Raw genomic sequence first — 17,215 nt, 5'->3', positions numbered from 1 at the left:
AAATACCTCAAATCATGAACGCAGCATGCGATTTCCGTGAAATTTTCCACGCAGATTCCCACTTGGCCCAGGAAGAAATGTCACTTGAAAACGTTCACATCAGCCTCATGGTGGCGCTATAACAGGCCGATTCACATTTTTACCCATAACTGCACCGATCTGCGTGATCCTTTGCACGCACAGTCCCTAGAGGCCAAGGAAAAACCTTTGCCGTGCATTTTTCACATCTGCCTTTTAGAGCGCCACCAGGAGGCTGACTTTTGTAAAACAAATGTTTTCTTCTTACTCCTTCAGATTCTGTCCAAAAAACACGCAAATCGGTACACAGTATCTCTATAGTCATGTGATCAAGATGGATGTGTCCGATATTTCATATTCCATCCTACTTACCTAACATTGGCTTCCAAAGTTTGCAGGATAGATCCGTTTTGAACAAAATTCCTCAAATCATGAACGTACTGTAGTGTGCGATTTCCGTGAAATTTTGTACGCACATTCCCACTAGGCCGAGGAAGAAATGCCCCCCTTTTCACATTGGCCTATTATAGCGCCACCAGGAGGCCATAATAACCTACCTGACCTGGCGGAGACGTGTGCTCCGAGGAGCACTTTTTCTAGTTCTAAATGTTTTCTTTTCTATTTTGTTGTTATCCTCCGGGTTTGTAATCTTTATTTTTAAACCTATTCTGTAAAGCACATTGAACTGCACTTGATGTATGAAACGTGCTATATAAATAAACGTTGATTGATTGATTGAAAGGCAAATATAACTTTATATGTGAATGAGATGAGCATTCTATGAGCAGCAGCAAGGAATTACATCTCTATTCTGATCTCCTTTGTATCGCTGTGTCTCTGTGAATTAGCTCCTGCCTCTTTGCGTACTGTCACTCTGTAACTGTATAACCAGTGACAGGTTTGATGTTAAGATTAATGACTGGCTAGGGGCAGGACACAGAATCATATTGATCCCTGGTTAGGTGAGATACCTCGTATCCATGGCAGCGGGCCAGAATGCGGCAGTGTGGCGTATCAATCGGAGGGGACAGACATTACATTCATCATCGGGGGATATTTTGCCGGCACGTGGGTTCCAGTCATGTTAACACACGCTCCTCCTGCCCCCCGCCCACCATACACACACACTGGACCTTTTTTTTCCTCAAGGTTGCAATTAATGATGTGATGTCCCAAACAAGCCGCAGTCTCTCTTAGTCTGTTTAATTCTACCAGCTCCCAATTAAATAACACAGCTGATGCATAATGATTATATCCCTTTTGTTTGGAAAGAATTGTATGCGTGGATCGTGACGGGAGTGAGTAAGTAGGGGCTCTCCACTGAATTTATGGATTCCTGTGATTTTATTGAGGGGGAAATGAGAATATAATGAGAAAAACTTGATCTCCAAAATGACAGAATATGTAGCCTTTACCAAGCTATCCGGGCAGATAGCAGATCGCATCAGTGGGTGTGAACATGAAGGATAAAGATTTCTGCACCAATCAATCAAGCAAGCACGAGAAGTAGACGACACCGGAGGAAATAAAGGATTATCACTGTGAGAGAAGAAATCAGGTCAGGACTATGTCTGCTTGCTGTGGGCATTGCATGATATTGAATTCAACAATAGCACTATTAGCCAGTGCTGAAATGAAGAACAGCACCTAATGGACATCAGGGATTAATAATGACTGGGTTATTAGATGGCTGCTGTATTATTCATGTCTCTCTCATTACACGAGCCAGTCTTAACAAAGAGGAGCTCTCTTCTGGACATGCATACCCTTAAGTTTAGATATGCTGACGAGGATGTACTGTACACAGTAAAATACTCAGTGTAGATGTATCCATTTGTAGCTCAGAGAGTGTACAAATGTAACCGAATGGACCCATAAGTGTCAGGTCATTGCTGGACCCGTAAGGGTCAAGCCATTGTAAATTGACCCATAAGGGTCAGGTCATTATCTGACCCATAAGGGTCCATTTAGTTGTTACATTGTACAGATGGTGAACAGGAATTCACTGGATTTAAGAGAAATAGGATTACGTCATGGCCTTAGATTTTATATGTGGTGTGTTCCCTATTTATCTCAGAACCACTTTATGGTCAGTATGTAGGACAGCATGTAGGATAATCACACCTAGGATGAGCCTAGTAATAGTGGAGGTCAGAACTGGTGGTGACTGCAGTAGAAGTTCACCAGAATGGTCCAGCAAGATAATACGCTTCCTCAGCTGGCGTAGGAAGAGGATTCTCTGCTGGGCCTTCTTGACGATGGAGGGGATGTTCTTGCCCCACTTGATGTTGCTTATGGTGAGCCCCAGAATGTTTCAATAAAACATATTGAGGCGGAAAACACCAAGGCAGCCCTCCCTGAAGAGGCATTGCATTTTTATTCACCCCCCCCCCCCCCCCACCCTGAGTCAATGTTTTTTAGCAGAGGACCAGGCCATTGCCTGCATGCCATTATTCTTTTTTTATTAACATAATTTCCTGCTGACGGACATGCCAAATACAATACAGATATGTAAATCAACAGTGTAAAGATTTCCATTTCTCAGTTACTGCCTGAGAGGTGCCTAATAATGCAAACGGTTTTGCAATGAGGTTCCTATTGTGCATGTTTAACTAAAGTCTCAATCACGGGAATGAGCACAGTCAATACACTTCAACCTGAAAAAAGAGAAAAAGAAAATGTTTTCAATTCCTTTATTGAATGAAAACTAAACTACAAGGTTTCAACAAGAGATTCCACTGTGTAATTAAATTCATGTTATTATTTGCCAACAACAGAAAAGCACTCTGTTGTAATGGCATCAAGCTGTCTCCATCACGTCTGGCCAAATGGATGTGAAAAAAGGTGTAGCGCGCTGATTGGTTCCCACCAAATTTAGTCTGACGTATCCTGCCCATTTTACTCTGAGCCTCACATTACAGATATTGATATCACCCTAGAAACCAATTTTGATCACACTGTCTTCAAGGCATTGCATTGGTAATATAAAAGATTTGCAAAGGCTACATCTTAAAGTAAACACTGAACCATGATGTCCTTTTGCGTTTGTCAACTGCCTATGGTAAAAGCCTGGTGTTTCAGACATGGCCCTTCATCTGTAGGGAGAGAGGCACGGCACACAGTGACGTGAAAAGGTCACCGCTAGTGTTGTGTCCTTTAGCCACCTTGCAGGCTCAAGTGAGGTCGGTGCAATGCAAAGAGATAGAGGCCTTTTACGGACCGGTTGCCAATGCCTGCAGGAGAAACTCTTCTATCTAAGTATACAGACCATGTTCAGTACACAACGATGTTCCGTGCTGATTACATTTTTATCACTGATCACCAAATAAATGCCACCAGGTTGTGGATAAAATTAATATCTGTGTCATCTTAATTTCCACCTCTTTCATCCATGACTAAGCACAAAACCCCCGTGCCATTTGTCCCTGTGAGCAAGTTTAATGGTTGTGCCCACTCAGAGGGTGGTGCAGCTGAGGTGGGGAGATCAATAATGCACCAAAAATATACATTTCTATTTAATTTGTGCTTCTCACGGTACGGTGGTCTGTGCATGATTAATTACTTATCTTAAGTTGTTATGTTGTGACTGTTGTGAATAAATGCTTTGAAACAAGCATTTTTAACATTAAGTCTGTTCTGTCTGTTAGATGCTCCACTCCCTCATCGGTCATAGTTCCCTGCCCATTGCTCACATTTGGCCACTTCACTAATCAGCTTGCTATACCTATAAAACTGGTCGCATCTACTCACACATTGTCTTGACTCATTTTGTAGCTTTTGGTGTTGGTCTGAGTTTCAACTCAGATTTCGTTTTTGTGGTCCTGAGTAGAGTTCTATCTCCAGAAATAGAGTGGTTGTGTGTTTTTGACCTTCTGCCTGTCTGTGGATTCTTGTTTTTTTTCCTGCTGCCATGGACTTTGTTTGCTTGTCAAATAAACCCTTTGAGTTTGAACTGCTCTGCTTTATCTGCATTTGGGTCCTACTCTCTCACATCTGTGACACTTATACTTTATTTGAATTGCAAACAAAGGCTTTCATTAGGCATGCATTGGATACCAAAATTATTATTGCATGTTTTAGTCTTAGACAATATATCTATCATAAACGTATACTGGAAACGTATTTATTTATTAATTGCACCTCATTTATTTTAAATCTACCATAGTTACACCAAAGGTAAATGATGTATGTAGCCAATAGTTTCATTATACTGTATTCTATTATTCTGTTCTATTTTGAACTTGAAGAGATGCATAATTAAAATCATATTTCTTTGCAACCTTTGTAGGGGTGTGTTCATCCCTCACATCACACTGTAAATACCCTTGCATACATGTCTTGCTCTTTTGCCTTGTTTTACCTCAAGTTAAATTGCTCAAGTACGATAATATTATTATGTTTTTAATACATATTTCCTGAGTACAGTATGTCCTTGACCTAACTGATCTGTTTGTAGACATTGCCACTAAGATCATTGGTATGCAGTATACATGCAAAATACTGCATGGAAACAACCTTGTTGTGCCAGACTCAGTTTCTCCTTTTGTTTCCTGCACTGCAAAATCCTGAGTGTCAATTTACCCTTATGGTTCATTGTCTTCAATGTCAGAGTTAAATTGACACTCAAGATGTTGCAGTGCACAAGCTTAATGTGAGCTGTTTTCTCAGCGTGTGGTGCAAACCTGCAGAGCTTATACAGTACTAGTATACATCAAGTTTAAGGAGGCATCGGGTTACAAAGCTATTATTCTACTACTATTAATAACAGAGATTGGAGACTATTAGAAGGGATAAATGACTGACTATTCTACATTAGGACGGGTATCTACAGTGCGCTTGTTGCCAGAGACACATTTTATGGAGAGGATGCCCATGGGAATCTCTTATCTGATGGAAGCTTTCCAACAGCTTTTTGCAGACTAAAAGGCTTGGAAAAGTCAGCCATTTACCTCAGCCCAGAGGCTTGGGATGGCGCTTTGTTTGCCATAGCTCAAAGGCTTGGAAATGCCACATGTTTATCACAGACCGAAAACCTTAAAGGCCACACTTGCTCTCACTCTGAAACCTCTGATGTGACTGGGCTGTCTGTGATTAACTGCATCATAAGCTGACAAGGAAGGGCATCCATTCAGTCTTAGACTCCGTCCATGGAGGCACCACACTATATGTGCCTTTAAGTGAGGACATCTCTGTGTCTTCATTTGGCTCACATATTACATGGAACGAAAAGGCACCCTTGCTTTGTTACCATGGTGATTCAGCATTTTATTTAATGAGATACCGCTGCCTTTTCCCAGAAGCTCACACAAAGTAAATTATATATCAGAACTTGATTTCTTTCTAATGGTATTTACTTATTGCCATGTCATGATTGAATTTCTTCACAGTAACACTTGAAGCCAGTGGTTCTCTACTGACTGGACGGTTATTCCAAAAGATCGGTGATCGGTGAAGATACAGTTTTTGTATTTCTCTCCTCGTGGCATGTGTGATGCTTTCCCTCGATCAAACAGATATCCAGACTGCCCTCCAACCTGGTTGTCATGGGAACAGGTGTCACATGACCTAAAGTGAGACAAACTTTGGATGAGAGAGGATTGGCTCTCGGGAGGGGAGTCAGTCCCCCTTCTCGATTCATCTGACACGGTTACCTAGGAAACAAGGCTGTGAGACAGGAAGCTGGGGAAAGATGTAAGCTCTTGTTTGTTTGGATAACAGCAAAGAAACTGCCTGGACTCCAGGCATCTTGCTCCATACTTGGGGGTGCTATTAGACTGGGGATTTCAGTATATGGTGTTGCAAGATCTGGATAATATCCCTCTACCAGCTCTGCGTTTCCTTTACATCACTGTTGGATGAAAAACAATAACCCACATGATAAATTATTAAACCTTGTTGGTGGATGCAGCTGGAAACACTGCTTGCATGCCCTCGACAATACCTTCTTATTGTTTTACTTTACCCGTTGCACATCCATTGTTGATATGAACAAGAAGTCATGCTGTGTGAAACAATCATTCAATAGCATCAAATGGCACCAAATAATTGTAAACAAGCCTTATCCAATAATGCTGCTGCTACTACTACTACTAATACTACTACTACTACTACTACTACTACTACTACTACTACTACTACTACTACTACTACTAATACTAATACTAATAATATAATAATAATAATCACCATCATCATTATAACAACAACAATATTAATCATTATCAACCATTAGAATCAATAATCAACAATCAAAATAATAATTAGCTTAATCAGAATTATCATCATAATCATTATTAATTTTCATCATCAGCACTATCTTTACCACAGATTCCAAACCAACAAAGGCCTCTGTGCACCATGCCTGGGAGTGGAGTGGTGAACTGAGGCTGTCTGTGTTTTTCCCGTGAGAGCAAACATTGTAATTATTTCACTTCAAACAGTGTGGTTAAGGGGTTAACAAGAGGTTATTTGATGCTCCCCAGCAGCCCTATAGGACCAATATTTACTGGTGATTTGGACAGCACGGAGAATGAGTATGACACTCCCTCAATAACACTGACAACATGTGTACTGATGGGGCTGGAAAGGGGGCTCGCCTCTGGATGTTTTACAGGTCCCACTGGCTGTCAATCATCCGCAACGCGAGTCTGTTGAGGCCTGTGAGTTATTTACATCATGCTGGTGAGGAGCGAGTGCTTGTGGGTGAAATGGCATGAGTAAACACTGATTAATTATTGCGTAGTGAGTATTCTGAATATTTCCCCCCCCCCCTTTTTTTCCCTGTGCCCCTCTTTGATGAAACATCTTTCTTGTAACAACTTCACTGACAGACATGTATGCCAATTAAAAAACCTGTACTTCGGCTTGACACAATTCACAGAGTTTAGTGCACTGCACTGTAAACAAGTTCCTTCTTCCTATACAGTCTCTGTGCTGCTGTTCTTTATAGGATGAGGGGCTTCTGATCTACAAACTATATGATTCTACCACCATCATTTGTGAGGATCAGGACAACAGTATACAGCAGATAGCTTGCTATCCTCACCTCATTAAAGGGTTCCTTCTTTCTTTCCTCAGATCAGGCAACCTGAAGCCTGCTAAGCACTGGGCTGGGACATCAGAGAAAACATTCAATATGGTCTTGTGCTGCTGCGTTGAAGTGCAAGCTCAATAATCAGTGACCCAGTTATTTTAATTGCTTACCCACAAACACAAAGGGGGGAAAAAGATAAATAGCACAGCCTTGTTCCTGCACCAGCATTGTAGGACACAAATAAGGAGCATCTCCCCATTAACAACTATGTGATCAAGGCACTCTTTCACACAAAATCATGAAAGAGAATATATTAACTGTATTAAAATCTGCAGCCATGTTGCATCAGAAAGTACAAAAGGACAAAATCCACAGAATAATTCAAACACTCCCTGACCTGGCCCAATATCACTAGATAGAAAGCTGTCTGCAATCTTCAGGTATGCTGTGAGTGATATCCACTCAAGCTTAATTTCATTATAACCCTCTTAATATGATTTGTATCTTTATCTTGAGTCAGTCTCCATGACATTGTTTAATGTAACATACAGCATACAGTTTCATACGCATATACTGCATACAGTATGCTACAAATAAACAGATTTTAGAGTTGTGTGTGAAATGCATTTAAGTTGGTCGTTTTAATTTGATTTAGCCTATTTCCAGACTGTAAAGCCTTTAGTTTTCACTCCAATGGTCTAGTGTCAAGTCTAAATATGTGGAGTGGTTGTCCCCTGATTGCTGGAGGTGAATTTGTCACTCCTTTTTGTGTGCCATTCCAGCAGCACAAAAGCTAATTTATAGTACTTTACTACTTGAATGACAAAATCTTCAGCTATAATGGCATGCCAAGAATAGGGACACCGGGTTCAAAGTGGTTACATGTCGTTTTTGTTCAGCGAATCTGTCGAAAATACAACATTTGTGTTGAAAAACACTCGTGGGACGAAGCTCAAAGAGCTTTTAGGCTGTGGAGGTGTGGGACAGCTCCTGCAAGTGAAAATGTAATCCTTACTCCCCCCAAAGGTTGTTGCTTCGTCCAAACATTACTTCTGACCAATAGGCAGCGATCAGTTTGTGCAAATCAGCTGTCATCAGACAGAAGTGCAGTGATTTGGTTCCCCGCTATGCGAGTGCAGTGTAAGTGGTTTTAAAGATGATTGAGGCTCTCGACTGTCCGTGGCTGGGGTGAGGTAATCTCGTGGCCAATCCATCTTTACAATGTATGAGATTGTCTGCACCATCCGGATGTATGAAGACAAACAGGAATCTGACATTCCGAGTTTTTTAGCAGAGATAACTGGCATTTGCAACCTTTTGATGTGCTCCCTCCAGGCTTGTGTGAATGAGACAGATCTGGACTGTGGCCTGTGACATTTAGACAGCTGCTAGAGCCATTCCGGCAGCCATTAAAGCAGGATTCATTACTATAAACCCTTTTCAGCAGACACATCTCCAGAAATTCTATCATCAATATGGTGAGTTGAAAGGCAATTATTCAAAATCATTTCTAAACTGTCTATTGATGACGCAGTAGTCAATAATAACAACTGTCAGACAATTTCCTCTCTCCAGATGGAAACAATGAGCTTTCTATTATAAATATCATTCTTCACACAAATGGTGATTGTATAATCATGGTTATTGATCATTAAGGTGTAACCCACTGTAGAAATTCTCCATGGTCTGAAGTTATGCCAAACTGTTGTATTGCCAGCTACTGGGGTTTACTTAGAGTTAAATAAATATCTGTTTACAGAAGCTAGATCTGGCTTCAAAATCAGTCCCTAGCCAGCTGAGCTGCCTATAGGGCTTACCCCACCCCAGAGGCCAGCATCAGTCCCTGGATCTGGGTTTGACAAATACTGTACTGTGATCAGTGGTGGCACACTACACATTCATTCATTTATTTATTTATTTAATTAATGTATTAATCAATGTATTAATTAATTAATGTATTTATTTATTTAGCTAGCTAGCTAGCTAGCTAGCTAGCTATCTACCACTGACAGCTGTCAAGATTCAAATGAAGATCACATAAATGGCAATGTTTTTTCAAATTGAATAGAAACAGCATTGTATTGCGTTCCAAGCATCTGCATTGGATTCATTTCCTTGACAAGCAGTAGTCTTAGCATTTGACAGCATTAGCATTATTTTTATTAACTAGCACCAAATAAAATATGTTAATTGTCTGTATCACTTTATTTAAATCAAGTGCTTCAAACAAGCCGCATGTGATTGATGTTCCATGATTGTGCTATGTAGCCTCTGATAAGCTTTAAGGTAGTATCAATGCATTTTTTTATTGCTGTGATGCTGAATTGCTACAGTGCAAAATCCCAAGTGCGAATTTAACTCTGAGAGTATGAAACAGGGCCCTTGCTGGTCCACTTTCACAGTTTACCAGCTCCAAGATGATGGAACTGAGAGAGATCAATATTATTTTAACCCATTCAATCCGGGGACGCATCTAATTTTAGATTTCTTTGGCTTTTCAAAAATAGCAGATCTACAAGCTCATAGCGCTGCAATCTGTGCCGTGCTATGAGCTTGTATATCTATTTATATGTATATCTGAGCTTGTATATCTATTTTATATCTATTTTTGAATAGCTAAAGAAATCTAAAATGCCAGAGATGCGTTCCCAGATTGAATGGGTTAAGTATAAACAAATATCATGAATGCTTCCATCCTCACAGATCACAGAGCGATGGCTGGGGTTATCAGGATTGTGTTGAGTTGTGTTGTGTTATGTTGAGAGGAGATGTACACTAAGGTAACATTAGATCCTCTGCTGTGCTGTTTGTCTTCCTAAACATTATGAGTACTAACAGTTTGAGAGCAAACAATGTTAAAGGCTATGCTATTGTATGCCATACAGCACCCAAGTGGGTGACATCGTCTAGTCTCTGACTGAAAGAAATCCACCCAACCCAGGATAATAATAATTAGATTGAATCAGTGCAACGGACAAACTTTCAACATGAAAACACATCTCTCCATGTAAATCACAAGGCCTAAATCCTGATCATTACAGTAATTTTGTAATTATGTCTAATATTCCGGTGTGCCAGATGACTTCCACATGAATCCGGACTGAGCAAGTCGGACGGTAGCAGTTGCGTTCGCTTTTCAGTTTGTTTGTTTTATAAATCAGATCAGATCATGTAATTCAGCTAACCCATACTATACCCCCTGACTTGAATGCACAGGATGAATAATGATGCACTGCAAACGTATTTCTTACATGACAGTTGAATAACAATGTTTTCAAAATCCATAGGAGCCTGAGATACATCCCCTTTTTGTTCCCACAGAGGCATCTACTGCATTGCCTCAAGCAATGCATATCACAGAACCCAGACCGGTTCTGCTCTAACGTCTTCCAAATCACAGAAAGCAAATGTGCTTTGTTGGTTGGTAGAAACCATTTCTACAATTTGCTGAAAACTTGTGGGTAACATTAGCTCACAAGCTCACAACATTAGTAACATTAGCTAATTTCTTTTTAGCTCACAAGCTCACAATGCATCACATTGTGAGCTTGTAGATCGGCTGTGTTCACTGAATGTTTGCAACAGAATAGGGACGCCAGGGTACCCGTGGTTAATTACCTCTGCTGATAAACATGCCTGGTACTGTAATTGTTCTATAAGCATACAATGCAATGCAACAGCACTGGGGATAAAATGGGTGTAGGGGTTAGATAAAGTGACCCGTAGGTGTCTAGGTGTTTGCTGACATGCATATGGAACGCAGGGCTGAGGAGTACATTTCACCAGTGCATGCCACAGTAATGAAAACATCATCAGGAACATGGTGATTATAGCTGTAGGCCCTTCATTGATCTCAGAGCAAGAAGGGCCATCCCCTTGCTGCTGTAGAATAATAGCCAAATCTTTACCCTGGGCTCAAATTGATTAGCCTGCAGGATCCCCCATCGCTGTGGCCAAGCCACGGTTCTGAACTCCCATTATGTTTAATGTTGATGAAGAAGTTTTCACATTAGCTCAATCCTCAGAAGCTTTATGAAAGTAACGGGAAGGGAAACATGCTTCATATACATGTACCGTACTGTATGTATATAAAGCTACTGTGTTTGATTAGTAAAGAACTGACGGTTCATAATAATTACTGTTCAAAAAAACATTTTTATACGAAGAAACCTGGAGACATGCATAATTCATGTTTGTTTTGAATGAGCCCTGTGTAACTGGCATTCTCTAAATAATGCATGACGGTGTGTCTTTGATAATAGGGTTTGCATTAAAAGTAATATGCTCTCCATTCCACAGGGCAGATTGTATCCAGGGCTAGTTATTGTACAATATTGATTTCCCTAAAACCCTGTGTGCTAGAAGACATTAGTCAACTTTGCCCAGAAGCCAATAGTACGTAAGTGAGTGCCTCACATGTTGCAGTGGGAAGGTGAGGGATATTTTTTAATCTTGTATATGCAGCCTTTATAAATCAGATTATTCCTGTAATGAAGAGAAATTGAACAAAAAAGATCAATAGGGTTTAAGATATACAAGCACAGCCAATGATGGGAAATCTACATTCCAAATTTGATTTAAGACTGCTTTGCTGAATCGGGTGTGTAAAATCCAAATGAGATTTCCCAGTCCTAAGTGGCAAGAACATAAACCATCAACTATCAGCATTTAAGCCCTCTCCTGCTCACTGAAGCTTGAAGGCAAAGGGCATTGTACACATAATTCAGTCAGCCAGATGTAACTTAAATGAGAAATTAAACAATTGCATTATTAAATCTTAACACAAATCAGGGGAGTAATATTAAGTAAAAGCATCCAAACCTGTAGTCTGACTGAAATGAAAAGTACAACTATTTAAAATCGTAACCTCATGACTGTAGTTAGAATAAAAGCAGTGTTTTCTTTGATAATATGGTGTGGGAAATGTATAAGCTACATCTATGAGTTAATTAATTTGTGGTGATCCTCTTAAAATGAAAAAACACATTTTTCCAAATAAATCTATTCCATTCGGTCTCCTTTCTCAAGTGTAAAATCTAGCCTTTCTCTGGTATACTGTGGAAATTATAGAACAATTTTAAAGCGGCTAGATCGGATAGATCCCCAGTGAAATGGTTGCATATCAATTTGACATTTTTAGGAGACATGGTATTTTTAGATGCTTTCATACAAAGATAGTAATATGTCAAGACACTGATCACCGGGTTTGTCACAGACAGACGAGGCAAAAGAAGGATGAGTCTGAGAGACAGATTTCTATCGTATCCCAGTGTCATAATTTGTCACGCTCAAATTCACAGTTCTAAACACATCAATTTGAGTCATTTTCCCCATTAATTATTTCAAAGCTGAGTTGTTCTGTGATTGAGGGGAGCAGGGGACCCTGGAACGTTGCAAACGAGCTGAGGCTATTTTTCAAGAGGTTCGGGAGATGGGGTAGCATACTTTAACACAAAGTATGCCAACAAACTGAACAAGCTGGTGAGGAATGCTAGCTCCATAGTTGGAGTTGAACTGCGAAATCTGGATGTGGTTGTGGAGGGGAGGATGAGGAGGTAGCTGGAAGCAATCCAGGAGAATCTCTCCCATTTCCTCTATGATGAGCTGCCTAGCGAAGATGAGGAGCATATTCAGCCACAGACTCAACCCTCCTTGGCACACCGCAAAGCACCTTGGCCAGTCCTTTGTGCCAGTAGCCATCAGACTCCACAAACAAGCTTGACTCCCATATAAGAATGATATGACCTGCAGTCTATTAGTGACTTTTGATAACTGAGTTTTGCATGGACTCTGGCACACTTACACATGGACTACTAGGATGTACATTGCCAAACTTTGACAGATGCCTGTTAAGGATATCGGTTGCTAGATTGTACATAATCATTAAGATACTCATACTGTATATATCCATCCATCTTCAACTGTTTATCTGGTGTCGGGTCACAGGGCCAACAGTTCCAGCAGAGAGTTCCAGACTTACCTTTCCCAGACTGCATTAGCCACTAAATCCTGGGGGATCCTGAGGCATTCCTAGGCAAGCATGGAGATATAATCCACCCATTTGAAGAGAAGATAAGATAAGATAAGTTAGATAAGATAAGATATAATCTTATCTTAATCATACAGAGGGAAATAATGAGTAACTATAATAATGGACTTCACTCAGCCATAATTATACAGTCAGAGCAACTGCCAACCTATATGATTTATGACAGAACATGATGGATATTAATGGGTTTTGTAATTGGTGCATATGTTTATGAAAATGGCTGTCTGCCTCTGACATTATAAGATGTCAGGTAATACAAACCTTTTCTCAAGGTCTGGCCAACAGCAGACAGCATACAAAACAAATAATAGATCCTGATCCCCATTCCTATTAGAAATGTGCAAATCTCCAAAATATATGCTTGTGAAACAACAATGGTGTTTTGGTTAGTATACTTAAAAGTGCATCAGGCAGTTGATGCCTTATTGTCTTCTTGGTTAAAGTACCGGGAAGGACACTGAACAATCAGCACAACTTAAGAGGTTTGAAACTGGAAAGTAATATATTTAGAAAAATCATTAACGATCAGACCCAGAACCCTCAGAACAAAACTAAGGAATAACTTCTTCTGCTTAGCTGAATAAGACATTTTAGGGCTGGGTGCGGTAACCGCAATACCGCCATACTGCGGTAATGCTGCACCGCACGTCGGGTGTTTTGTATGCTGTCTGCTGTTGGCCAGACCTTGAGAAAATTTGGAGAAAATGGCCGGCGATCGGATTAAAATGCTTTTTATTGAACAATACGGACAATACCGGTACTTATCGCGTCCGCGTCGCCTTGTAACATCCGTGGCTCGGGGGTAAGCACTTTACCGAACCGCTATAAACCAGGGGGACTCGGCACCATGACGCTTGTATACAAGCGTCATGTGAACCATGGCTAAGTCTACACACACAACACGATATATACAAAGTAAGCATAAGCTGTTTGAGTTACATTATTTTCAAGTACTTTTGGCGAAAAACACCCGTTTTCATACGCGAATACTAATGAAGTACTGTAGCCTACTCACTGAATGGCAGGTCGTTGAGTTAATGTGTGAATTCCGTTGCCAGCAGCCATTAATTATCACCTCAAGAACAATACAATAGCCACATGCATCATAAGCCATCAACTCAGAGTTACACTAGTTAGACCACATTCTTGCTGTTTGTATTGCTGCGCGGGGGCGCAGCAATACAAACAGCAAGAATGTGGGCCCAGCCACTCCTGGATGCATCGTATCAGATGCGTATCAACGTCAGATACGCCGTTTCGAACGGTTTTTGGATGTATACGGTGGCGACGAAAAAAATGTGCAGGCCATACACACCACTGGCTTGGGTCGGAGTCGCCAGTGTAATTTCACTCTCATATATATACCTCGTCGTACGATAGTGTCTTACATCACGTGTCAAAAAGAGCAGATCTACAAGCTCACCGAGCTTGTAGATCTGCTATTTCCGGCAGCCGAGATCAATCGATTGACGGCATTCACACCACGGCACTGACGCAAAAAATACGACGGTTTCATTTCTTTCATAACAAACAGGGAAAGGTTCCCTAATTTACTTAATCCTAATAGTTTTTATCTGAGATCAGGCTTTCCAATAATCTTTGACGGATTACGCTAACGTCATGGTCATGGAATATAAACATTTGGAACGATGCCACGGCCACGCAGACTGGTTAACTACGAGAGATGAGAGAAAACATCATCCAAACCAGGTATCTATCTCTCTCTCTCAGAGCTAGAACCACGGACCCCCTCCCCTGGACCCCCACGATGTAGGCTATTCGCGGGGGCAGTTCGTAGGTGTCGAACGAATTTATAGTTTTATACATTTGAAAACTTGTGAAATGGGACATTACTTTTGTACAGTTATATTTTGATACCAATACTTTTGTACTTTTACTCAAGGACATTTTGAATTCCGGACTTTTACTTGTAACAGAGTATTTTCATATTTCAGTATTGATACTTTTACTTAAGTACAAGATTTGGGTACTTTTTACACCACTGCTTAAGAGCAAAACTTATTTTTGTTTGGCTTACTTCAGACAATGCAGCAGCATAGGTGATGATAATAATAATAATAATAATAATAATGACGACGGTGGCCACCGTCGGTAACGGCGCGGTACCAGTAACGGTAATGGCGCGGTAACGGCGCGGTTCTTTAAAATTGACTGCGTTCTTTAAAATTGGCTTCGCGCGCGTCCACGTATCGCATCATGATGCGGTACATACCGCCATACCGTACCGCAACGGGGAGTAATTACCGCGGAAAATAAAAATCCATACCGCCCCAGCAGATGTCATAGGCCACAATTGTTGGCAACAGGCCAACAGATCTTGTCTCCATTATCTCAGTTGTAGTCCTATACAGTATACACAATGAAATAATCAGTTAACAAATTTCAACCTGGCATCCCTATTATGGGCATGCATGCCATTACTGTAGGTGAAAACCTTCCACATAAAAAAAAAAAAAATTTTTTTCTAAACGTTTCTAACTTTTCTAAAATAAAGTTTAAATAGCGAAAATAGCCAGTCGACGATTGGCAATTGTAGCTATTTTTTCAAATAGGGCTCAAGTCGTTAAAATGGAGCACTGGTGTTGATTATCAGAAAGGAAAGTACACTTTTACAACAGCTTAATTAGTGAGTACTTGTTTAAGGCTTGTTGCCTACACTTATGTCCTACTGCGGTTGTTCATCAGTATTCCAATGCTGCACGCTGAGCCAAATCTTGGAGCCTATTATGACTCTTGAAGGAGCTCAGAGAATTGCATTAAAGAAATAAGATTTCTATTTAGATTGACTATTTTGGAGAATTTATGCAGACAATAAAAGTGAGCACTTTCATTCAGTGACACTCAATGTTTTGTAAAAATGTTTTTACACTTTTCTTTCTGCTGCACTAAAAATAAACAAAAAAGAAAACAGCATGACTCATTGGCATGACATAAAACCAAAAACCTTATATCTAAGGAATACTTTTTTCATCTATTCAAATGCACTTCCTTTCTTACTTCACTATTTCATGCTGAAGTTGATTAATGTTCATCCATAAAATGTAGGGGTAGAGTTTGAATACCTATAGTGTATTATAAGAAAGTGATTTTATTTAATCTTGCAACATAATCTTGTCTTTTTGCCATTAGTAATACCCAGTGGGTAAAAAAAAAAGTCTTGGATGCTGGTAGTGACAGATTCTCAGAATGTTAGATCTCTGTGGGATGTCATTAGAGGTGTTGGAAAGACTTCTCACAGAGCTGGCGCACAGTGGGAAATATTTGCCTATGACATACCCAGAGGTTATAAGCTGAAAACAGTTTGCGTGTATGTTGAGTGTTGTGTCATTGCAATGGCCAAGTGGTGGGCAATATTTGCCTATAGTAGAGTATGTGACATACCCTGAGGTTATAGTTAGCTGAAAACAGTCTGTGTGTAATTTTAACACATGAACCCTAATAGTATACTTCGTTGAGCAGGATCCCCCAGGGGACCCCTCGAAACGCTTTCAACATGAAAATACATCTCTCCATGTAACTCAAGTCCTAAAATCTGAGAATTACAGTAATTTTGTTAATATATATACACTCCAGTATTCCAGATGACTTCCACATGAATTTAGTTTAGCCATGAACTTAGCCATCATTTAATTCAAATTTCCCCAAATCTCTTCGCAGAAATAGGAGATCTACAAGCTCACAATTCGTCGTGTTGCGAGGCGTTTGAGCTTGTAGATCTGCTACTTTTGCTAAATGTTTGCCTTTTATGACATGCACAGAATAGGGAGGCCATGTGGTAAGCCATCCGACTATACATTAGTAAAATCTCTGTCTGTCTGTCTGTCCGTCCGTCTGTCTGTGCATGCATGCGTGCATGCGTCTGCAGTTCACGTATATCGAGAACCATCGGACTGACCAACTTCAAACCCGGCGACAACCTGAGGGAGTGCCGTGACCGGCGTTGAGGCGGTCGGATAGGCAGTTTTCCAGAACCACAGATTTGACCAATACATCCATATATAGGCATATACAGTATGGATATCATGGTTGTCCATCCGGCCATTCGGACCGCAATGCCCACATATGAACTCTAATTGATTTAGGGTAAATATAAT

This window comes from Gymnoscopelus braueri, assembly GCF_963280865.1.
Source record: "Gymnoscopelus braueri genome assembly, chromosome: 8".
Lineage (NCBI taxonomy): Eukaryota > Metazoa > Chordata > Actinopteri > Myctophiformes > Myctophidae > Gymnoscopelus > Gymnoscopelus braueri.
Note: the sequence above shows the minus strand (reverse complement) of the source record.